This window comes from Tyto alba, unplaced genomic scaffold, assembly GCF_018691265.1.
Source record: "Tyto alba isolate M040663 unplaced genomic scaffold, T.alba_DEE_v4.0 Super-Scaffold_7, whole genome shotgun sequence".
Taxonomy (NCBI): domain Eukaryota; kingdom Metazoa; phylum Chordata; class Aves; order Strigiformes; family Tytonidae; genus Tyto; species Tyto alba.
In genome coordinates, this window is record NW_024881328.1 from 13080418 (window position 1) to 13104235 (window position 23818).

The 23818-nt window shown below is 43.5% G+C and overlaps 1 protein-coding gene across 7 annotated transcripts in view; it reads left to right on the forward strand.

The window, feature by feature from the left end:
• Positions 1-1298: 1298 nt before the first annotated feature.
• The window catches only part of SEMA5B (semaphorin 5B), a 270332-nt gene continuing 247812 nt past the window's right edge, over positions 1299-23818 (forward strand). For 4 of the 7 annotated variants that reach the window (XM_033003412.2, XM_033003408.2, XM_033003410.2 and 1 more), the window contains exon 1: positions 1585-2157. The gene's annotated coding sequence lies outside the window, so the exon portion shown is untranslated. Of the gene's footprint in view, positions 1358-1584; positions 2158-23818 lie in introns of those variants that run through there. The other 3 variants (XM_033003409.2, XM_033003411.2, XM_042784212.1) reach the window with 2 other exon arrangements.

Below are 23818 nucleotides of genomic sequence, written 5' to 3' on the forward strand. Positions count from 1 at the left end.
TTAGATAACCAAACCACCCACTCTACAGTAAAACTGAAAAACAAAGCCAATAGTGCTCCAGCACAGCAGTACAGCCCTGTATTGCATTCTACTCTGAACAACCAGGCTGCTGTACATGATTATTTAAAATTTAATTTACTAAATTGAAAGATATCATGCTGCATGTTAGAGAAATGAAGAAGCTTGACTGTTATTTACTATTCACATGTAAATTAAGACAGTACCCTAAGAAGATGCTATCACAACATATCAGCTAGAGTTTTTTCTGTAGGTCTTCAGAATAGATGGGGGAATGGAAAAAGAGGGAAAAAGAGTGATGCTGCTATGCATGGGGCAGTTTGTTCTGCACCTGCCAGACTATGCCTGACTCGAGTCTGAGTTTTGAGCGGAATACACAGACACATTGCAATTATTTTGTGCCCATTACCTGTTCTCAACTTTCCGGTGCGAGTTTTAAAATGGAAATCAGATTGAAAACGCTATACATATAAATAATGTATTGACTGTTTCATACAAGCTGTATCCAAAAATGTGTTACTGCATGAGCAGATGTACTGATAGTTACTTGATTAAGGAAGAACAGGCAAATAATTATGTATTGTATAATGACCATCACAGCGGATCTATGCTGTTACTTCTCTGAGACGTGAATTGGGAGAACACCCACTGCCACCACAATTGGCTGTCATAGCATTGATGAACCATCATACAATTACACTGTTTTTATAGAGCTGCAACTTACTGTCAACATGAATGACTGGCTCAGTTTACCGAAGACAGAAATCCCAGTCTCATTATATATGTGCACATACATATGCAACGGCATCCATACAGGCCATTCTATCTGGGGATTCAGCTGATAAATAGCTGAGGCTCTTATCTTGCGATTTTTAAATGTCACTAAACCAGCCCAGATGCATTCTTATCCTTTTACTGCCAGGCTGCTTGCCCATCAGCAGGGACCATCCCACAGCTTTATGCGGCCGCCGCTGTCGGTGTGCGGGCACTGTGCAGCGCCGCGGGGACACCGCGGCCCATCAGCCGCTTGCAAAACCCACGTTTGATGCAGCCCCCCCCTCCTCCGCCCCCGAACACCCCCGAGCCATCCCCCGGGCGGCCCCCGGGCCGCGGGGCGGGGCGGAGCGGAGCGGAGCGGGGCGGGCGGCGCTGCCGCCGGGCAGCGCACAGCGGCGCTGCTTCCCCCTTGCGCTCCTCGCCGCGGATTTTCCGCCGCCGTCTTCTGCTTCGGCGTGAGCAAACTTTGACCTTTCCTCCCTAGGTTCATTTCGACCTCGTTCGGGCCCGGAGAGCGGGCGGACATCGCGACGGGGAGACGCAGCCTGAGCCCGGGCCCCGGGTGAGGGGAGCGGCCGCGGACGGGGGGACCGCGCTCCGCCCGGGGCTCTCTGCCAGCCCTGCCCCTGCCGGGCGGTGTCTGCAGGCGGGATTTAAGTACATCCCTCCGCCGCTGGCTCTTATCCTCGCTCTCAGCTGGTGCCTCTCCTCCACCCTCAGCCCTCCCCGCGCCGGCGGCACTTGAACCTACCCGCCCGAAAAAGTCTCTCATCCCCCTTAGCCCCGACTCCCCCGGGCCAGTCCCGCCGAGCCCCCTCCGCAGGGGGCGCGGCCGCGGAGCGCCCCAGGGCTTCGCGGGACCCCCCGCCGGGCCGGGGCGGCCGGCCGCGAGCAGCGGGGGGGGGCGGCGAGGGCGATTCGCCTGCGAAGAAATGCCCTGTTGAACTTTGAATATATTAGTTGACATCAGTGCGAGTTGGGGCTGCCAGCCCCTAGCTCCCTCCTCCTTCCCTACCTCCTCCTCCTCCGCCTCCTCCCCCTCCTCCCCCCCGGTCTCCGATGGAAAGAGTTGAAGCCGCGCTGATCGGAGCCGCCTGGAAGAGGCAGCGGAGCGCAGGGGAGGACTTGGGTCCCAACTCCGGCCGCGCCGCGGGGACGCTGCCCGCAGCCGCTCGCATGGCCCGAGGCGGCGCTCCCTGAGCGCCGGGGTGGGAAGAGCCGCCGCTCCGCTCCGCTCCGCTCCGCTCCGAGCGCCGAGCCCAGCCCCGCCGAGCCGCGCCGCGCCGCGGCTGCCCCCGCTGCTGCGGCAGCCGGAGCGCGATGTGCCGGTGAGCCCCGCACCGGGAGCCCGGCGGCCACCCCGTAAGCGCGGCGGAGGCGGGGGGGGAAGGCGGCGGGTCCGGGGTGGCGGGGGGGGCGGGCGGCGGGCCCGGCCGCGGGGAGGGGGGCGCGCAAACTTCCCAACTTGGCGGGGGAGCGGGGCGAGCGGGCTGCGCTGGGCTGGGAGGCGCGGGGAGGTGGGGAGCTCGGGCTGCTGCCCGGCCCTGCGGCCCCCGGCGCGGGGTGATGGAGGGGCCGCGGGTGGGTGCTTGTGCCCGGCGCTCCGTGCGCCGTCCTCTTGCCCCCCGCGGGCTGTGGAGCCAAAGGGGCTTTTCTTGTCGATGTTTTTGCAGTCCGGAGGCGCTGGAGAGGACGTTAGGTAGGAGGTGGCAGTGGAGGTGGTTTATTTCCTCTTTCTCTCCCCCCCACCTTCCCAGCTCTCCCTAAACCCGTTGAGCGGGGCTGTGGCGAGAGGGAAGGGGGTGCAGTGGTGGCAAGCCGGATAGCCTACACGGAGGGATATTAATGATTTTTTTTTTTTTTTCAGATGGTAATTTGTCTTTGTGGTAGGGGTGGCCCATTAGATTTCAGCTCACGTCCTGATGGAGATCAAAAGCGAAGGGGAGAGGGAGAGGGAAGCAGAGCGCCTTGTGCAGCTCCTTAGCTCCCTGTATTGTTAGAAACTTATGGGGCGGCGGGGAGGGGATGGGTGGGAGGATTCCCAGAAACAACCTTTGTAAATCCAGCTCCAACACCCACACCAGAAGTTGGAGATCTGTGTTTTCCAGCACAACCCTCTGCTCCCCGGTGCTGCCCAGGAGCACACTTACTGTTATGCCTCAGAGGAAACAAACAAAAGGTGTGCTTGCCAAGTCGGTCTGAACCTGTCTGTTCATGGGCTTTTAGGTGGAGCGTAAATATAGAGGAGTATCTATGTCCTAAAGGTTCACTGTCCTCTGTTGGCTCAGTTTAGACTCAGAGACAATTTCCTGTCCTTAAAAAAGGTCTCCAAACATGGTAGATGCCAGGTCCTGGGATGTTTTTTCTTTTGTTTTTATTTTTGGTTGTGTTTTATTTTTATTTTTCCCCCTTGAACTATTTATGTATGGATATATGGGTTTGGGATCATAGTGAAGTTTAATTTTTTTTGTGCAAGTGTTCCCTCTCATTACAGAAAATACTTCTTTTCCTAAATTATAGTCTGAGCGGCAAGAGGTTAGCTCTCTTTGCCTCTGGACGGGTTCAGTGGCAGGCTGAGACCCCAGGACGGCTGCACTGCGAACAAAATAGAAACAAACTAAACTAAGAGTTAAAAGGGGCTTTGATTCTTACTGCTGTTTGAGATCAGTAGAGATCCTGGATGAGTGAAGGCAAGGAGGAGGAGGAGTTGAGAGTAGCTGGAACAAGCTACTCATACAGAAAAGTGCTCTCTTGATTATACATGTGATTTGTAAGCACCCAAGGGAGAAAACCGGTCATAAACTGCAGAGAAGGCGGCAATGAGAAAAAAGAAAAATCCTGCTGATATTTAACCAGTTTTTTTAATAGAGATTTCATTTTTAAACAGCTGTTTGAATCATCCATATATTTTTTCAGTTTTTCTCCCATTTGGACTAAAAGTTTTCTGTTCAGATTGGTTTGGATGGTAAGTAGACTCTGTATAGGCAGGCTATAGTAGGAGTTCTCTGCATTTTGTTATGCCTCTTGCCTTTTCAGTGAAGTGGAGGTAATTCCTCCATTTTTTTTTCTCTTTATCTTGCCTTCTTTCCTCAGAGAGGTTAAGTTTTTGTCCCCCCTGTCAGGAACATGTTAATCCTGAAGTCATAGTAGGGGGAGAAAGATCCCACATTCAGAATATAGATATCTGCTTTGTTCAGCCCCCCAGTCCGTTGGGCTGATGGAATTGGCAGTGGCTGCCCTCCGTGACCTCCCTCCCTTCCCGCAAAGAGCTGGGGCAGCCAGGGAGGAGAAAATGTGCAAACTCCAGTGAGTGAAAAAGCACAACCTCAGAAGACAAAAGACTTGAACAGAGATGTAGGGGATGAGGGTCTGTGTGGGAAATGACTTTTAACTAGGCAGCCCCAGTCAGTTCATATAGACTCAAAAAGATGGTGTGGCGGTGGGTTCAGTAGGAACGCGTGTAGCCTGACAGAAACTCGGTACAGGTGGTGCCATGAGATTTTAGTTGTTTTGTGTTAAGATGAGAAAAGTGCCCAAACAACATGGCTTTGGTCATCCAGTATGATTGCCCTTTATTCTGCAGGCAGACAGCTGACTTGGGGTAACATACCCAGACCTTATAATCTTTGCTTCTTACCTTGTAGTCAGTTGCAAAAGTCCTGCTTGACTTGGGCTGGGACGGGATGGGTCCTTGCTTGAGGAAATGTTCCTGGAGAGCAGCCTCATTCTGATATTAAACATGCCTTGACAATGTATTTCTATGTTAGTCAGGATTATTAATCATGTGAACAGTCATGCTAGGGTTAAATAAAACCATTTGCACGAATGTCTTTTCCTGAAAACAAATAGATGACATGAAAAGTTTCAGTGTGAAGTCTAGGCTGTTGACTTGCTGTTTGGCAAAAGGGGGCAGTATCAAACAATACCACAAAGCAATCCGCTGTGCGGCTGCCTGTCTGCCTTGAGTCCTGATGCATGCTGTATCTACTGGGATCTGAGAATTCAGGGTGTTAACCGGTAGCCCTTATCCAGGTGATTCCTTGTAAAGGCATCAGGGAGGTTAATTGACTATGTAAAAGATGCAGGATGAAATCTGTCACTGTTTTACTTTGTGGTTGCATCACTTCCATGTGCTGGTTTGACCAGTGAAAGCTTGGAAATTAAGGACAAAGCTGTATGATTGCAAAGCTACTTGTGTTCATGTGAAGTAAGCTGACAGCAGTAACCTTAACCTGTTCTTACTCCACTGACTTTGGGGAGAGCATGATGAAGCCCTAGCTTTGGGTTGCTGTTCGTATAAATGCCCTCCAAGGAATTGTCATCACTGTTTTCTGTAGTAAGAAAATATTTTCTTCTCTAAATTTAACTTTTTTTGAGAACTCATTTGTTTCCAGCCTAGAGAAATATATTGATCTGTCTTATGAAATATTGGTTTTAGCATTCATTTAAAAGCCTTTTCACCTTTTATTTATCTATATGCCTGGAATCATTAGATTAGCATTTCTTAGTTCATTTTTTACTGAGAGCCATGGGTAATTTTACTGAGGGCCTGTCATTAGAAAACCATACACTGGTCTCCAGCTGTGTCAGGTCTTCTAAGTGTTGCTCACTGCCTTCATGGCAAGAGCTGCAGCAGCGAGTACAGACTGGTCCCAAGAGAGTGGGGAAGTGGTGAGGAGTAAGGAGTCTGTCACAGCCAGGGCAGTGACAAGATCTGGGGTTTAGGTGTAGTCCAGTGAGAAGTCTGCAGCTGGATTTGCCTCTCTTCAGATCGTGCCCAACCAGATTGTTTCTGCTGTAAGACTGAAAAAGGAAAATTTAATCATCTGCAGATAGTGGTGGAGGCAATTCAGAAGTGAAATTCATTGGTGTTGGTTGTGCAGCAGGTACGTAGTATCAAGTCATGCTGAGATTGCAAAGTCAGTCTTAAGTGATGGTCTTACCTTTTACAGACTGAATACTGTGAAGGTGAACTGCTGCTATTTTAGGTTGAATCCTTGTAATTTAATCCAGGAGACAAACATGGAATATTATAGCGCTACCCCTGCTATGCCTTAAAACAGGCAGTGTCCAAATATGAGTGGTGTTTACTTTGAGAATCAAGTCAACAGTTCTTTGTTATCATTCTGTTACATTTTTTTCTTTTTAAGGAGGGAAACCCTAATTCACTGAAGGGAGTATGTTATCTAGTCTGACTGTAGGGATTGTTTCGCTTCCTTTTACACTGTGGGCTGCTGCCTCCTCCAGCATGCCCAGTACCAGGACTCATCTCATCTCTGTCCATGGTGGCGATTTTCATTAGTTTCAGTGGGAGCCGTCTGAATATGAAACACAGGACTTTACCAGGTATTTGAGTCTGCAACTTGTGTGGACAGTGGCTTGCTTGCTGGAGATTATTCTTCAAGCGCAGTTAGCCTCAGTATTTATTTCACCTCTGTTCTCATTGTTGTCCAGAGAAATACTGCATGACAGCAGTTATTCCTTACCCCTGGCTCAAACCATGTGAGCAAAGTACAGCAGAGCTCCGACAGCACAACTGTGACTTTCGCTATGCAAGGTCTCCTTGACTACAGCGCTGTGACTCCCAAAGTTACCTCTGCTTCAGCACTCATACAAAGTGCAAAGTTGTAAGGTCCACACAAAATCGCTCAGTGATTTTCTGATGTGTGTATGAGTAGTGATACTCTAGAAGTATTACTGTTATCAGATATGTATCTACGAACCAAACGGGCTTGTTTTCTTTTGGAATGTAGTAAGTCTGGGAGGTAATTTGCATGTGAAGGATGTTACCAAGTTACAGAGTATGACTCTGAATTGATGACAGGGCTATTCATGTGCTTATAATTAAGCATATACCAAAGCACTGTGCTGGTTAAGGACCGGTGTGTCTTTATTAACTTTTTAGTGAGCTTTAAATGAGATCACAAGTAAACATGCTGATTACTAGTCTTAATCCCCAAATCAATTGTGAACACCTTGGGAGTTTATGAATCATGTATGTAATTTCATTGTTTTTCAGTAAGGGGTCATTTGTGGAGACAGCACAAGATATTTTCTTCCCAGAAGCTGCTGTGAAGGAGCTTGATCTTACAAGGTGCTACATGTTCTTCATTCTTGTTAACGCGTCTCCGGGAAACAGCACCCTACATGATCAGACCCTGATAAACACAAACTGTAGCGGTGCCTGACCTCTATGGGTCACCTGCTTTGTTGAGCAGGCTAAATGCTTGTGGGCTTGCTAGTCTCAACATATGAAGTACTCCCTATTAGGCTGTTGCTGGAAGCCAAATAAATTGCAGAGTGCCAGTTTCAAAGGTTAGACTTTATCCATTGTGCAGCAACATGTGATCAGCTGAGACGTAGCAACCTGCAGAGGAGAACCACAGTCATCGGTTTTATCTCTGCCAAATATTGTGCTGCACTCAAAAGCTTAATGATAACTTCAGACCCACGAGGCAGCCTCTGTAACTGGGAAAAGCATGTGAGGATCTGGTGATGCCAAATGGATCCTCCAGTAGCCTTGAACCCTCCGTGCTATGGAGGACTTACCCTGATGCTGGATGTGCTCAGATGTTAAGCAGAGATGCTGTCTGCAGTCCTGCAGAACAGCCAGGCTATGTCCTACATAGATGATCTATAAGCCATTTGCAGTTTAAGGGTTTGTGGCTTCTGAAGTTTGTATATTTTGCAGATTGCTTGTGCATAGTCTTCAAAAACTGTTAGCTTTTAAGACAAGCAGATGGCTTTAACAAATATATTTACTGGCACCTGGAACAGGTGGATCTGGAATCAATTTATGCAGTGTAATTTTTTCCACACCCCTTTTGGAATAATTTTATACCCTGGAGCCACCTAAGTTGCTTATTTTGTAGCCAATAGGGAACAGCTTCTGTCTAACTACATAAGATTTTACACATCTTTTATAGCTAATGCCTAGACTGAAATGCAAAATTTAGTGCTGGGAGTGCATGTGAATTTGTGAAACTCCCTGGAGAATATGTGGGTGCGTGTATCAGTGAATGAATTATGTTCCTCCTCAGACAGAGAGGTTTTTTTTTAGTGGTAACGAATGTCCTGTGCTCAGTGTTTGTCATTTTAAAAGTAGGATTTTTCATTTCAAGTGCAAGCCTTGTGCAGGGTACTGATGTAGAGTAAAAATGAAAAAATAGCTTTAACTTTATTTGAAAGGATAACAGAATGAAAAATTCTTATGTGGTATGAAAGTGTCCTGACTCAGAGATCAATTTGGTGTTTCCAAAATATGACTGTGACAGTTATGACTAGTTATGTGAGAAAGGAGATCCTGCCTGTCTTCTCGAGGGGCAGGAAACAAACTCTGATGAGACCTTGGCCACATCCTCATTCTTGCAACAGAATTGGGGCCAACAAGCTTACCTGGCTGTGTAGATTCATAGTAACTTCAAAGAGGTTTTGAGTGGCTGCTGGGACCATCTGCACGACTCAGAGGTAGGCTTAAGAACTAAATCTGGGAACACTTCGGGGCCAGTCTCTTAAGGTAAGAGGGTGGTGACTACAGATGACCTGTTGGGCAGGTTTAATTGCTTTGCCTGGCCACGTGGAAGCTGTTTAGCCTGCTGTTTCAGCTAAAGGTTGCTTATTTATCTCCTACAATGCTGATTTACAGTAGATCAAAGATTAAAGGAAAAAAAAATAAGAAAGGAAAGGGTAGGAAGTTCGCTCTGGATAACTCAGTTTGACAGGATAATACAGTAAATTCAAGAACGTAGAAAGAGTTGCTTTTTAGAGTCTGTATATATAATGCAGGGAAGGAAAAATTGGCTAGATCTCAAAAGTTTGTTAGAGTGATTACAGATCCCCCTGCCCTGCCCCACGTTTCTTTCTCTGGTCTCTCTTCCTGATTGAAGATGATTGTGTGCCAGAAGGAGATTTTCAAACACATGGTTTGGACAGAGCAATCAGTCTATATTTATAAATCACTTAATATTTCACTCTCTGACCTTTTTGAGATCCACTCCACATATGAAGGGCATTTTCATTGAAAATACAAAACTGAGACTCAGTTTCTGCCTGTGTCCAAGGTGCTCCTCTAGTCTGAGAGAGCTTAGCTTTTAGTTGTAATTGCAGCTAGTAACCACCTACTTAAAATAAAAGACAACAGGGGAAAGAATATCATTAGTGGCTTGTGGCAGGATAAAGATACATACTTTATTCAACATGAGCCAGATAGGACTATGCACTGCAACTATGCACAGTTCCAGTACTGATGAAGGATGATGTCAAGTAACACATAATACAAATTATGAAGAATTATACAGTTCCTGCTTTGTGAGGATAATTGGGCGATATAATAGTACAACTTACCCTTATTTCGACAACCATGCTCAGCAGTCAGAAGTAATATTCCACAGGGAGAGAAAATGAGGCATAAAAGGCCTGTGGCCTGGAGAATTTTGTGCTCATCTGTTAAAGGTATCATGAAATGTAACAATGCAGATAGACGCCAAGTAGGATTGTCAGCAGCTGAAACCAGTGCAAATTAGACTTTGAGACTTGTGAAAAGTCTGGTCTTACGTGACTTGCTCAAGGTCATAGAGTACATTAGTGGTAGAGGCAAGGTTATAAACCCTGAAAACACTTATTTACATACTTAAATCTAAATATGTAGTTAAATCCTAGAAACAAAATATTTAATCTCATTGCTTTCCTGCATCAGAGCCCTAGACTTGTGCCTTACAAGACTATGCATTTATCTCTTTGCTAAACATTGCCAGTAGGTAACTTGATCATGCAAATCCTTTACACACCTAAGCAGTTCTGTTGAAGTTAGTGTGACAACAGTTTGAGAAAAAAAGTATGCTGATCACATGTGCACAATTGGTCCCAATATTTTGAAGATGAACTAGCAATCACTCCTGTATTTTGTATTTTTATATGCACACTGGGCATGCATCAGTATATACTGAATTAAAACAAAAGCAAGTGATTAACATCTTTAAAATTTAACATTCCAACAGAAATTGTTCCCGAGGGGGTAGTTTACTAGATACCTTATGTATTTGTTGAGGACTGTACATCAGGAATACAAACCATGATATTGCCAATGCTGTGTGTTGCTCTAATGGGTCTTTGAAATATTAAACCAACTTATATTTGGAATGAGCTTTGCACACCTCCTTGTCTGTGGTTGCTTTGCAAATCCAGGCTTCACTGCTTTGCCTCAGAGAATTATGAGTTTATTATACTCCTGGAATGCTAATAGCACTTCATTTTTTCCCTAAATTTCTTCTTCATATTTATTTATTGATTCTTCATTTGAGCACAGTTTCACATATAATGATGGCACTACTGAGAATAGCCGGTGTGAGTTAATTTTAAGAAGGCTGAAGTTACAATGCCATACTTCTTTGCCAAGAATCTGTCTGTAAAGTTCATAAGCTAAGACATCCAAAATGCTAAATTAGTTAAGATGACTGGGTAAGATTACTCCCAATGTAATATTCCATTCCTAGTTTCGTAAAAACAAAGTGTATCAAGGCTCACAAACCTAAATTTAATTTTTCATTGAAAACTCATTGGCAGATTTGCAGATGATATACTTTAGGGAAGCAGTCTTTTCTATGGCTACTTGGTCTTTACTCAAATGAAGAATGCTGACTTGTAATAGAACATTTTACCTTTGATTCCTGAAATTCTTTCCCATCTAGACCCTCCTCCCACAGTGATGGATGGTGACTCCAGAAGGGTGCTTTTAGTCATTTTATCTGTCTCCCCTGAAGGCACAGAACTTCCCTGATCTGATTCATGCTCAAGCTGGTCTACTATTCTAAACAAGCATCCAATCTCGATTTAAATATTTCTGAAGGAAGAAAACATCCTGCAGTTCTTGGTTAAGTATTTAAAATTCAGCAATCCTGTGCAATTATGTTACCTCTTAGTTTGTCAGTTGCTAGATTCTTGGTCCTGTTATGCTCTCATCTGGAGAGCAGAGTATCACATTTTCTTGCTGTGGAAGTACTTGTGAACTGTAATCAAGTAATCTCTTAATTTCTCTGTGATATTTCAGTATGATACTGGATTCTTCTGTGTTTTTTCAATGCTAATTGCCTGATAGCTCTTCTCTGAATGCTTTCTAAGGATGCTACTGGCCAAAGAAGACAGTAGCAATGACAGCTGCAAAGGTTTGGGAGAACTGCAACAGCAGAGATTGCAGAGCAGATCTGGGCAGATAGATAGATACCAGGAGATAAGGACTATAAAGTTGGAAGGCAGAAAATGGGGTTAGTGGTATAGAAAGCTCTTGGCATGAGGAGCCTGGTGTGATACATACCTGGTGAAGAACTGGAGTAGTTGTAGTGGTAAAAGGCAACAGCAGGTTTTTACTGGGAGAGGAAGATGGCTAGGAGGTGGGTAGGGACTGCAACAACAGCACTGCTTGTAAATCAGAGCAGCATTGTATCAGAGGAGCTCTTGGCAGGGAAATGTCAAAACATCTGTCTGCACTTTGCCTGTGCATAACCAGACTCTCACTCAGGAGCACTGTGATGTAGGCAAAGAGAAAAGAGACACTTTAACTGAGGGCAGAGTTCAGGTTGAATTTCTGGTGAGGAAGCCATTCTGTTCTTGCAAGTATAAGATCTGAGCTTGCAGAATAAAACTCACTTTTGTAATCTGTAGAAATGCATGAAGTGTTACTTGTTTCAGTGAAATGACATCTGGATGAGAATTTGCTGGCCTGAGTTATTGATTGCTAACACCAGGCAAACACTCTTAAATTATTTCTGAAAGTTATGCTAGTATACCGTTGGGCTGCACTAACCTTAACTGTGATACTTATGCTATGAGGAGACTAGAACCTTCCCATAAGTATTACAATTTCTGTTTTTAGTTTGGAAAGATGTTATCATTTAATGAAAACTCTTTGTTTTCTGGCAGCCTACTCCGGTATCCATTTACAAAGCTCTCAAAGGACTTGGATGTCCATGAAAAGTGGAAGAACCCAATCCTACACTCAGATACAGTAGTGCAGCCTCATTGAAGAGCTGCAGTTGTGCTTGGCTGAGGACTAGTAGTATAAGCCCCAAAACTCAAAGACAAGTTTGTAGCTATGGGAAAAGATTGCGTAGGAGTGCTATTGGTCCAAAGGCACACTCCAAAATTAGGTCGGCAAGATTATGCCATTGCAAAACCCAGCGCCGAGACAAGCATTTCCAGTTTTAATTAAAACCCAAAACAACAAGATCTCTATTTCTATTGAATTTTAAACTTCCAAAACAGTTGAGCATGAGATGCAGAAGTAATTGATTAGAAGCAGAAGTAAAATAATGAGGCATGCTTTTATTTTTTTTTTCCTTTCACGAGCTGATTCAACTGATGAAGGAAAACAAACCTCGGAAGTTTTTACTTGGGTTGAGTAAGACTTTTCTCCACAAATAGACCAAATGAACTACTGAAGTGCTTCAGTGAAATTATCACAAGGACCTGAGCCAGTGGGGTTATTTACATGGCAGACTTCTACCTGGTAGAATCAGGGTTTAAATTAATAGTATAAAAAGTTGGAAATAATCCGATGTCTGCTGCTCGAATGGTCTATTTGTAGAAGATACAAGGGCCTGATCCTGCACCAAGGGACATCAGTAGCAAAAGTTCCATTTCTGTAAGTTAAAATCAGATTTTTCATTTAAAAAATCCAAGAAGTTCATGTCTTGCAGTTCTTATCTGAGGACTATTTGCTTTCTAAATTGGCATTCTACCTGAGTCAGGGCTGCATGAGTTGGCCCCAGGTTTTCAATCTGACAGTACCTCTTTAAAATGCAGCAGTATAATTTAGGCATCTCTTATTTGTTTTGAATAGCAAAGCTAACATGTCTGTCAGTTACAATGACTTGATAGACATGATTAAAAGGCAGGAGATCAGGAAAAATGCATGCTTATCCCAGCCAACCCTCCCCGATGAAGAAGTAAGTGGCTCAGTGGCATATTTGCAATTGAGGTGTAACTGAAAGCATTTTCAGAAATGTGCTTTGTAGACTGCTTTGAAATGGTGTTTTCTATTATGACCAGTTTCTGGAACAGATTATCATGATTGTAGGAAGCACTTCAAAGCAGATTGATGCAGGAAGATTCATTCCCTGAAAACTTTGGCTTCTCTGTAAGACAGAAAGCTACAAATGTGTCTGCAATATGTGTTGTTTCAGCTACAACAGCATTTATTTGATAAAATGGGCTGCTATTAATTTCCAAAATCCTACAGAGCTCTTTGTATTTTTCTGGCCCCTCTGTTTCACAGAGGGTTTCAAAGGTTGTGTTTCCTCTCTCCCATATCCTTTTAAATTTCTGGTTTGTATTTTTTAAAAGGCTGAGATTTAAACATTGTAATGAAATATTGAGCTGCATCTGATAAACAGTCAGACACTAATTTAATATATTGATGGCCAGACTTTCATAGAACAGATCTTGACGTGTCATCTAGTCCATTCACTGACCTCAGACAGCATCAATTGTACCTCCACTATTCAGCTGAACACAGGCTCAGCTGAACTCAGCAGTAGCTAAAACTTGGTAGGAACTGGAGATGTGCTTAAAATACATTAGTCTCTGAATTTTCACCCACAAGACTAGTTTTATTCCATTTCAGCAAGACTCCTTAAAACTTTACTTGTAGGATAAAGTCTGTATCTTTGAGAATTGCAGTCTTCTACATACTTGCAAACACAGGAACAAAAGGGAAAAGCTAACTTTCTGGTTGGTATGAAACGAGGTGGTAACACGCCACTGAAGTGTAGTGAGATGCCAGTAAATTATTCTTGTTTTTCAAGGATATTGAAAAAGGAGGAAGCTTGTGCAGAAAATGAAAGGCAGTAGTAAGAAGAAAGACAAGAATCAACTAGAACTGTCTTGCTCTGCTATATTTAGTAGCACATGTAGAGGACAGGAAGAAGAATTTACAAAAAAGTTGTCATGTTATTTTGTGCCTTATCCAGCTGTAATATATCAAATCCATTGCGTTGTCTTTTATGATTCCTAAGTGAACAAATTTCCTTTTTACCAGGGAAGAAGCTGAAGCAAAGAGAAGTTGAGTCACTTGTCTAAGCTCGTAGAGGGAGGCAGTGAATGAGAGTTCTGCAGTCACAGTCGCTTTTTCTTGTTTGACAGCAGAAATATGATGAATTCTTCATGTTAAAGCAGAAGGGCCTTGAAGTAGTCCCTGCCCTTTTTGGGAAATTATTTTTTCTTATAAAGCAAAGCCAAATGCTGTTGATGAATACCTTATGAATACCTATGGTAACTGTTAAGAAACATTTTTTTTTTTATCCAGAGTGTCATCAAATGAACAATTCTGACAAATTAGTTTGATACCAAAATGTTGTGTTGCTTTATCAGCTTTTTCAATAACTAAAGCAATTCATTCAGTTCAAAGTTACCATCTTGCTGTTTGAAGCCCCACCAAGACCTTCTCTTTACTCCTCTGCTCAAGTGTTTGTGTCATCTTCTGGAGTCTGGGAATCTGTCTTGTGTTTTAACTAAGATAGCTGTCGGCACAGAGTCTTCCACACAACTCATGTAAGTTGCCTCTTGCTTTCTTATAGCCACACCATGTCTGGTGTTCACTACAGAACGTTGGAATGGAAAGGTCACATATGTTGCAAGTACATGTGTAATCAAACACTCTTCAGCACTGGCCTGATCTGCCTTGGCTCCTGTAGGGACTCTCTTTTTAACTATGCTATGTGGTACTTTAACCTGTTCGTCCTCACACATCACGTCATCACTTAAAAACCTACTTTATTCCTTGCTCCAGGTGCTTCGCTTTATTCCTTGCTCCAGGTGCTTCACTTGCTCTATTACTTAATTCCATAAAATTTATTCTTTTAGTCTAGAATACAATTTATTTATAAAGTGCCATGAGTAAATGAAGTTATCTTATGCAGAGGACTTACTATGTTTATGAAAAAAATGCAGATCACTTTTAAATAAGATTCTAAAGCAGACAACTCTGTGAACCCTTTCTTACCCTTTCTTTTCTCCAACATAGAAAATTAATAGCCACGCAGCAATTTTGCCTGTATTTTTAGTGAGCATAAATTAATCTACTTAATATGTAGTATGCTTCTTGCATCTACACATAATTAAATCATTTTGTTCTTAGAAACTATTCATCTAGTGTAAACCTGCTTCCTGAGTAAATATTCCTTTAATTAGTAGAACAAATAGATTGCGGGATTAGGAGTTGATTATCACAGCATTCCTTTCCCTGATGTCTGCTTCAGATCTGCACAGCAGAGAGGTCTGCTAAATACAGCCAGGGAACACAGCAGCAAGCTTTCCTGCAGTTTGAAAATAAATACATCTTATGAATGCTTCACACCTACAGAACCCTTCATTTGGGGATTACAAAGTGCTTTACCATGCTGTGTGGGTATTATTTATTTTCATTTTAGAGGAGGATAAAGTGAAACAGAGAGAGATTAGGGCCAATATGCAACATCCCCATGTTGTATTATTAGGCCTAGCCATACTAAGATGTATATGGCTGTATGCCACTCGTGTAGAACACCAGAGGACATGGCTTTTCATATAGGCTAATGAGGTACAGCCTCCATTTTTGGATGCCTGGTTGTGCATTTCTGGTCTCAGGAGTCCTGAAAGCTCAAAGCAGATGGAAGTTAAGGAAAGTTAAAGACACTGGAGATCTTGGAGCCATACCTCTCCAGCAGGGCACCTAATTTTCAGATTTGGCTGCTGGTGTTTAGTGGCTTTGTACTGAGGTGTGCAGTCAGTGGCAGAGCTGAGAGCGGTGTGCAGGTGTCTTGCTGCCTGGCCTTGCTGTGCCAGAGCAGAACAATTTAGTCACAAGTGCTTATCCTTGTCTTCATTGCACAACTCATCTCGGAGGTTGGAAGCTTCATTTGAACAAGTACGATAGCAAAGCCATGTGCATGTCCTTAGTGTCTCTGCACTTGCCGCTGGGAAGGTGTGTGTCACTGTGTGTGTCACTTTCCCAGGATTTTTTATGGTGAGACTGTATAGGAGAAATTCCCCAGAAGTTATGGGAGAAAGAAATGTCCTGTGGGAGGAGTCTTTGAGAGTTGTCAGCAACTTCATATTTCCTAACTGCAGGATAAGGAGTTTCTAGTTGGGGAGGGTAGATTTTGAGCTCTGACTTCCTCCTGCTGAGTTAATTAGTCAGAGTTTAAAGCACTTCCTCTCCTGAGCTGGAGTTTCTTATGTGGGAAAGGGAGGTAAGAGGCCACAGCCAAATGAGAGCCCCAATTAAGGATGCAGGTGAACAAGACTTGTAAATGGCTGTCTTGAGTCTGGGCAGAAGACCGTGTCTGCCAGTGAAATACTGTTTGGACATATCCTTAATGAAAGAAAGGGTGTACTGTGGAGTCAGCAGCCAAAACATCCTTTCTGCTGTTAGAGTGCAGCATGCCACATGTGCTTTGCTTCCTCCTGGCTTTGCTTCAGGACTGCGGGCAACAGAGGTGGCATTTGGAGGAGACTCTCGAATGTCAGAGCTGAGAGGGGCAACTGGATGCTGTGTGATACCATGTTAATGGGGACAGCTCTTTTCGCCTGCTTGTCTTTGGATGGGTTAAATTCATAAAACCATCCCCACTCACACACATACTGACATACAAAAATCTCCTCTTACAGTTTCTGTGTTCTTTTTTTCCTCACTGGAACTATTAGATGTAGCTGAACCTGCTCAGATGATGGACTGTGAAGGAACAAATATGTCACTTAAACAAAAACATCTTTAGCAGCCAACAGGTTTAGAGTTTTATTTCTCTACATACTTTAGCTCTGAAAGCAAGAGGGCTGTTCCTTCATGACTCCGAGGGCTTTATTTTAAATGCAAAGGCATCAACTGCCCAAGTAAGTATCTAGGATGTTGGTTGTGCTGATACGGCCTGTGCCTTGTCAGCTGGCACAGGTATACCTACCTGTGCGGTGGTTGCATCTCCTGCCTGTGGTGGAATCATAACTAAAGAATGTCTTTATGTGGTTTAGTGTAATCCTCTTAACCAGAAGATGTTCTGACTGTAATATTGTAATATTAACTCAGGGAGTTAGCAGGAAATACCTGTTGCAATTCAGATTTACATCCTGGATTATTGGGCAATAATTTCCTTTTTGCAGGAAGTTCTAACTCACACAGAGGTCAGATGGTGCAGGGACAGGAGGATGTCTGATGAGTGCTCTCTGCCTTGACTTTCCACTGTGAATGAATATGAGAGTATGTGTAATCTGGTTTGTTCGTTGAGACTAGAAGTTCTTTTGGGATGAGAAGTTACTCCATGAATAGCAACTTGTACCGTGTCACTCATGTGGAACCTCTACCTGTCTCTGTAACACAAATAGCAGTGGGAATACATCTGAAATCCAAGTGCGATGTGGTTTAAATGCTTTCTTTTTGTTTTCAGATAACAATCTCCTTAGCTCTTTGAGGCATTTAATGAAAATTGTTTAGCAGGACTACAGTATCCTAGGGAGCACTGTGTGTGTTTTTGTGTAGTTAGGTGCTGAAACCATACAGTACTGCTGGAGCCGTAGCGTTTTACTGTGCTGTGACAGGTAGCATCGATTTTACAGTTAGGTGAGACTGATTTCAAATGTTCCCTTATTGAGTTTATTGACACCTATAACTAACAATGTTAAAAGGTTAAATGGCATGCATGTTACACTGCGCACAGCCCAAAAATCTCTTTAGAGATCCAAAACAATAGAGTCTTCTGTAACTGGTCCCTTTGCCCTAAAAAATTCCTGTGTGTGGTTGTCTAGTTTTGTTGAGGTTGTTCAAGATCACTGGACAGCGTCTTCTTGCATCTTTTCTGTGCCTCTTGTGGAGAATACTTTTGGCTGAAAACTGAACTGAATGAAGGGCAGGATGGGCTCTTGATCTGTACATAGATTGAAGACTTGGAGCATTCCTGAAACATCTGGGAATGACCTGGCATCCATGGCTAGCATCAAGTCCTGTTACAGGCTTACTGTGTGAATATGAACACTCCATGCTTCATTACTCAGTCCTCTTACAAAGCAAACAGTACCTCACAGAGATGCTGTGAGGCTTTGGTCACTGGGATTTGTAAAGATCTGGGAACACTTAGACTGGACCAGGGACAGAATTGCAAGTATTAGTATTGCTTGGAGTCAAGTATTCCTATATAAATGTCACCTGTTTTGGTCTGTGTTAACAGTTAGAAAGGGACATGAATTGACTGAGAGAGACATGTGCTATGATTGCTTAAATACAAACCTGGGAATTGGTAAGTTTTAACTTCTAAACTCATCCCTACCTGCAACTCACTCATTGCCTTTGGCAAACAATGGGAAGTCAGTATCAGATTTCTCTGCTGAAGTAATAAAGCATAAGGAAAAAAAAAAAAAAAGACAGCATTTTCTAGAGTTGTGAGAATTAATCAGAGATTTTTTTAAAGGATTGTCTGAAAAATGCTGTATATTTTAAATGGTTTCTCATTTCTGCATATTAGTTGTGTGCATAGGAAAAAATCAGTCTGAAGAACAGCTCCCATTTGGTTATTTCTGTTTGGAATGACCCTTTCTTTCATCAAAACAACAGAAAGGACAGATGTGTGCTATTAAAAACAAGATGTTCTTGTTCAAGCTGGCAGCATTATCTCTGAAACCCACCCTGCTGGAGCAGTGCTTGCAGAAAAACTAGATTCCCACCAGTTAGCTCCTGCTAACTCTTCCACTTTGTTCCCCAAATTACTTGCAGAACAGCTGGCACTAGCCACCCTTATTTCCTTTGATGCAAGAAGTTTGCATTTCCCGTTCTTAGATTCCTCCACACCTGTGCTCCCAGTAACAAGCAGTGATCAGCGGTGAGTCACTTGACACACTGTGTGTCTATTGTTGGCTTTGCTCCTACTGACATGTGCCAGCCTGGGCGGAAAAAAAAAGAAATGAAAAAAAAATATAGACCCCAAAGGCATGATAACTTGAATTATTTCCCTTCACCCCTTCCCTTAACAGAATGGAAATCCAGCTTGAGTATGGAGTTCATGAACTGGAAACAAGCTGCTGACTCTCTGACTGCTGTTGGCTATGATCCTCCAAACCTCAGCATTCAAATTGAAAGCCAGACCTCTCCGGTGCATTAAGGCTTGCACACTAGTTTTAATTGTTGAGCTCCCTTTCAGGACTAAGAGATTACAAAAGAGTTGCCAAGGCTCTCTTTCAGTGGTCCATGTTCCCATGATACACTAGCTAACTTGACTTTGAAGTCGGCTGCAAATGAAGATGCTCTCCATTCTCTCCTCTACAAGTGCACATTGCAAGGGTCCAGCTGCCAGTGTAGTTCCCGTCAACTTGATTAGTTGGCACCAACTTTAACGTCGACTGAAATGCAGAGAGCAAATTGTGTCTTTAGAACTACCTCTCCAGAAGTTCCTCAAAAAGTTACTGTATTTGTTCCTTCTGAATTTAAAGCCTATGAATTGGCTGCGAGCCTCCGGCTATGGACCTGAACCAAAGATCACTGAAATAAAAGGGGGAGGGTGTCTTAAAATTCCCTCCATTAGCTTTGGATCAGGCTGTCTTTTAAAGATACTTGTGCTGTCTTCTAATCTGAAACAAGTATTCTTGAGGACTGTGCATATCTTTTCTGTTTCAGAAGTTTCTGCATTTCATACCTACTGGCATGCCCAGTTCACAATTCCTCTCATTTAGTATGAGTCGTGGTCTGTAGAAGCAGGTTGATTTTCATTACTGCCTCAGACATGGATAGCTACCAAGATTATATTTTAACAGAAGGTGGAATGTATCAATGTTGTACAACTGAAGTTAGAGCCAATAGCATATTTTACCTTTAAACTAGTGAGTCTACCAAAGCCAGTATTTTGTTAAGCTGAATGGGGACTGTACATCTGTTGCGGTACAGCTGGAATACATGCCGTTAAGGGCAGGGTGCCCTCTCCAGGGGCTGGGTGTAGTGCTTTATATGCTGTCCACCTGCAATGGACTATTTTCACTTGGCTGCACTGAACCGTGATCATGGTTGAAAATAAGCAGATTTGTTATTTAATACCTTTGGCAGTCTGACAGGGCGTTATAGTAAAAAATTTAGAGCACGCTTGGTTGGCATGCTGCTTCCATCAGGAAGGGCTCATGTCACAACAGATCCCCATGCTTGTCCTCTTCTGCTAGGGGTGTTATGCCTGCTGGGGAGAGGAGGACCTCTAGGGTGTTGCTATTTATTGACACCAGTCTGGAAAGGATAATCATAGTACCATTGCTTCTCAGAAAGAGCCTTTTGGCATTGGCTGCCCTCTTCAGCGAGGGGGATGAAGACAGTCTTGTAGCCTGGAGGTCATGGGTTCCTGATGCAGGGAAGTGCTGCTGTGTTAGGTTGTCCTTAGAGATCATGGATCTGCTCTGCTGAATGCAGGAAGGCAGGTCTCCTGCTTCTCTGTCAGAAATCCCCCCAAAGGCAAGCACAAACTTCAGTCGAATTGCTTCTCTTACAGGCTGGTAAATTATGTGGCTCTTTTGGCTGGAAATGGGCCGAGCTCCAGCCTTTCTCATGCTGTTTGCCCTGTAATCTCGGTTCCTTTCCTCATTCCCATCCGCACTGTCAGCAAAGGGCAAGCTCCCGTCTGCCGCCGCCCGGGCTGCTGCTCTCCTGGCAGGGCAGGGCCCTCCCCGGCCCCGCACCAGATGCTGACAGCTCCCTTCCCTCCCTCTGCCCCGTCCCTGCGGGCTGCAGTGCTTGCATGTTGTCCTTTGTGTTCATCCTCGTAACCACACCTAATCCAGTGATTACAGCTGTGTTTCACTGGAGAACCTCTGCATCTGTTTCATGGGCTGGTTGGGGTGGTAAGGGAATGAGCAGTTTCAGCCACTCCAACCTTGGGTTGAAATACACAGACTTCCGATGACATTTTCAACTGAATGCTAACAGTAGCTGTTTATGAAGCCAAGAATGTGTCTCATCATGCCACTTGAACACTTTCCTAAGGGTGAGGGCACAATTAGTCATTCAGCAGGCAAACATCTGGTGCTTTTGCGTGCCCTGCAGCTCTTCCTAGTTAGCAGGCCTCACTTCGGCCTGGCTAAGCTAGGAATCTGTTAGCACAGGCATTTTCATTTCATGCTTTTAAACACCACCATAAATGGTCAGGGGGTAAAACTTGGTTGCTCGTGTGGTCTTTTCCAGTTCTGTACCCTTGTATTTCTAGATCCCAGCTCATTCTGGACAAAAATTTATGTCTCTAGGACTGTATGATAGATAAAAGAAATAGGATTTTCAGAGGATTTCTAACCCATTAAATCTGTCTTTTCAGGCAGAATAAGATTCAGAAAACCAGGGAGAATAAAAAATGCACTTACGTAATCTCTGCTGCTTTCCTCCCCACGTTTGGCTTCTCTTCTGAATCCAGGAGTCACCCTTTGAACATGGGCTATTCATGGCTGATAGTTGAATCCTTGCAAAACTTGTTCCTTTTCTTCTTTTTCCCTGCCCTTGTTTCCTTCATCTCTGGCAACCCACTTAGGCTTTTAATTCTAGAATGGCAAGAAGTTTCTTTGTTTTCCACAAATGGGGAAATGCCGTTTTCCAAATGCCCCTCCTTGTAGCCCATCTTCAGTAACTGGCTTCTTCCAACTTCTAGCATATCTTTTGTCCTGTCCGAACATAAAACTGCCCACTTTGTCTTTTGTATGTCTCATGTATTCTTCCAGAAGCAGTATGAGATGTGTAGTGGGCTCCCAGTCTACACAGTCAGTGGCTGTTGGAAGGTGTCTTGAAGTTTGGAGCCTGAGCTGAAAGTGCATTGCAGCTGCTAGGAATGCAAACAGTGTAGACAGAGCCCTGATTTGCTCCAGGTATTTCAGTAGATCTTAATCACAACCTGTTTTCTTCAACTGGGCATAGCTTCCAGGCACACTCAGTCTCAGAGAAACATGGTGAGACTGCTCTTGTTTTGAAAAGTGCAAGGAGAAGTTCTAGTTAAAGTGACCCTCACCATCATTTAGAAAGTAAAGTCTCTGTGGTAAAAAGGCTTCGCTGCACGGTATTTCAGTAACTGCAAGGTGACCCATACATCATATTGTACGGGGAGAACTTATGCTCTCCATCTGTTCTGTAACATGTATTTATGGAGACTAGTAAGCAAAATGGTGGGGGTCTTTTGACCTTTTGACCCAAAGAAGAAATATTAGTAAATCATATGCTAATTAGAATTGGAAAAGGGCTGACAGCCTAGCCAGTTCATCCCTTGCTAATGTGGGACTGTTCCCTATATTGCATTTTTCTCTGTTGGCTTTAAATAACTAAGCATCTATTGCTTCCCTTCGGAAAGCATACCATTCGCCAGTAGTGAACTCTAACAGCCAGCCTAAACTTTCCCTAGTTTCCTTCCTCTTCTCCTGACTAACTCTTCAGATTTTTATACTTTGCCAGTATTTGTAGATAGATCTGTTCTTACCATATGTCGTGTCAGTGATCAATGATCAGTGTAAGCTTCATTCTTATAAATTGCTGTCTATGCTGCTTCAAGTTTCACTCTGGAGATGTACATCTTCTGGTGCCACTAATTAATGCTCAGCTCAAACTCCAGCATGTCCTCTGATAAAGCCACATGTGCATCTTATGTGCTCTGAATAAAACTGTTGTTCTGGATGCTTTTGAAAATGTGGCAACACAGTCTTGGAGCAAGATGAATTCACTCAGTGGGAAGCCACTAACCCCCTTTTTTAATGTGAATGTTAACACCTGTTCATGTGGTAGCCCTAAGAAAGTGATTTTGCTTGTCAGGGTAAGTCAGGACAGCTTCTGAATGGAGGCTTGGGCATGAGAGCTACAGATTGCTTTCTCCAAACTGTGAATGGGGGGGTGTGTGTGTGGATATATGGTGCAAATGTAGCTGAGTTACTTCAGTCTTCCCAGCTGTAACTTAAAGGGAATGTCACTTACAGGTGCTATTGTAAAACCTTTAGAAACAAAATATTAATTACCACTGTGACAAATATTGCCTTATCTTTAAAATAGGCTCATCTACCACCAAATCCTAGAGGAGCCCTTCCTTTAGGCTTTGTCAGATCTGAATCTGGACATAGAACAAATGCCCCTTTTTAGACTATCCTTGCCATCATTCAGTTTGATGATTAGGCTACCATTTTCTTTTATTTCAGCTCAACAACCAAGCAGCAATCTGGATTTGTACATCAACCCCTGTTTCATATATTTTATGATTCATTGTAAATTAAAAAGAATCCTTTTTTGGAAGCCTGAAATTTTACTGGTGGCCAAAGATCCCGAGAATCCATTTAGAGGAAAAATGCTAGTAAAAGTAAGAGAGGATAAAAAGCATCACTGGCTGTGTCTTTTGGTGTAAATCACATTAATTTCATAAAATTCTTGAACACATCCCTTAAACTTTAATACCTGAATTTCAAGCCTAGCAGTCAGTGGAGTTTTTAGCACCAGCCAGAGAGTACTCATAGTTGGCAGGCAGATGGTCCTCTCCCCTCTTTTACATTCTTTTAACGCACTAACACTGCCAGTTGGGCGTTTGAAAGCCTCATTAATTTTCCTCACTGTTTGGCAATAAGACCTTGCTTGTTCCTTGCTGTCTTCCATTACTGAAACCTGTGCAGCTTTCAGATTGCTCCTACTTGTTGCTTTGATGTGGGGCTGGATTATTTGCCTTGCTTGGGATCCAAATGGAAGAGATTTTGAGTGATACAGAAACAGGCTGGGATGTGATGTCAAAAGCACAAGTGGTTAGAGTGTGGAAGGGAGAAATTTGGTGTGTGGGTGCAAGGAGGGAGTTAGAAATGAGAGAGAAAGGGTCATTTCAAGACAATACTGATGTTAGATTCAGCAAACTCAGAGGAGATTGTAACTTTCTCTGGTCAAATTATCTGTGTTTTGCTGTTGTGGAGTAATCAGTGATGTTTCTCTGTATTTTCTGGAGAAGTCTCAGGTTTTTGTGGAGCTGTGGAATTACGTGATGTGTCTGAAAATACTGGGTTTGCATAACTTCCCCCCCCCCCCAAAAAAAAAAAAAAA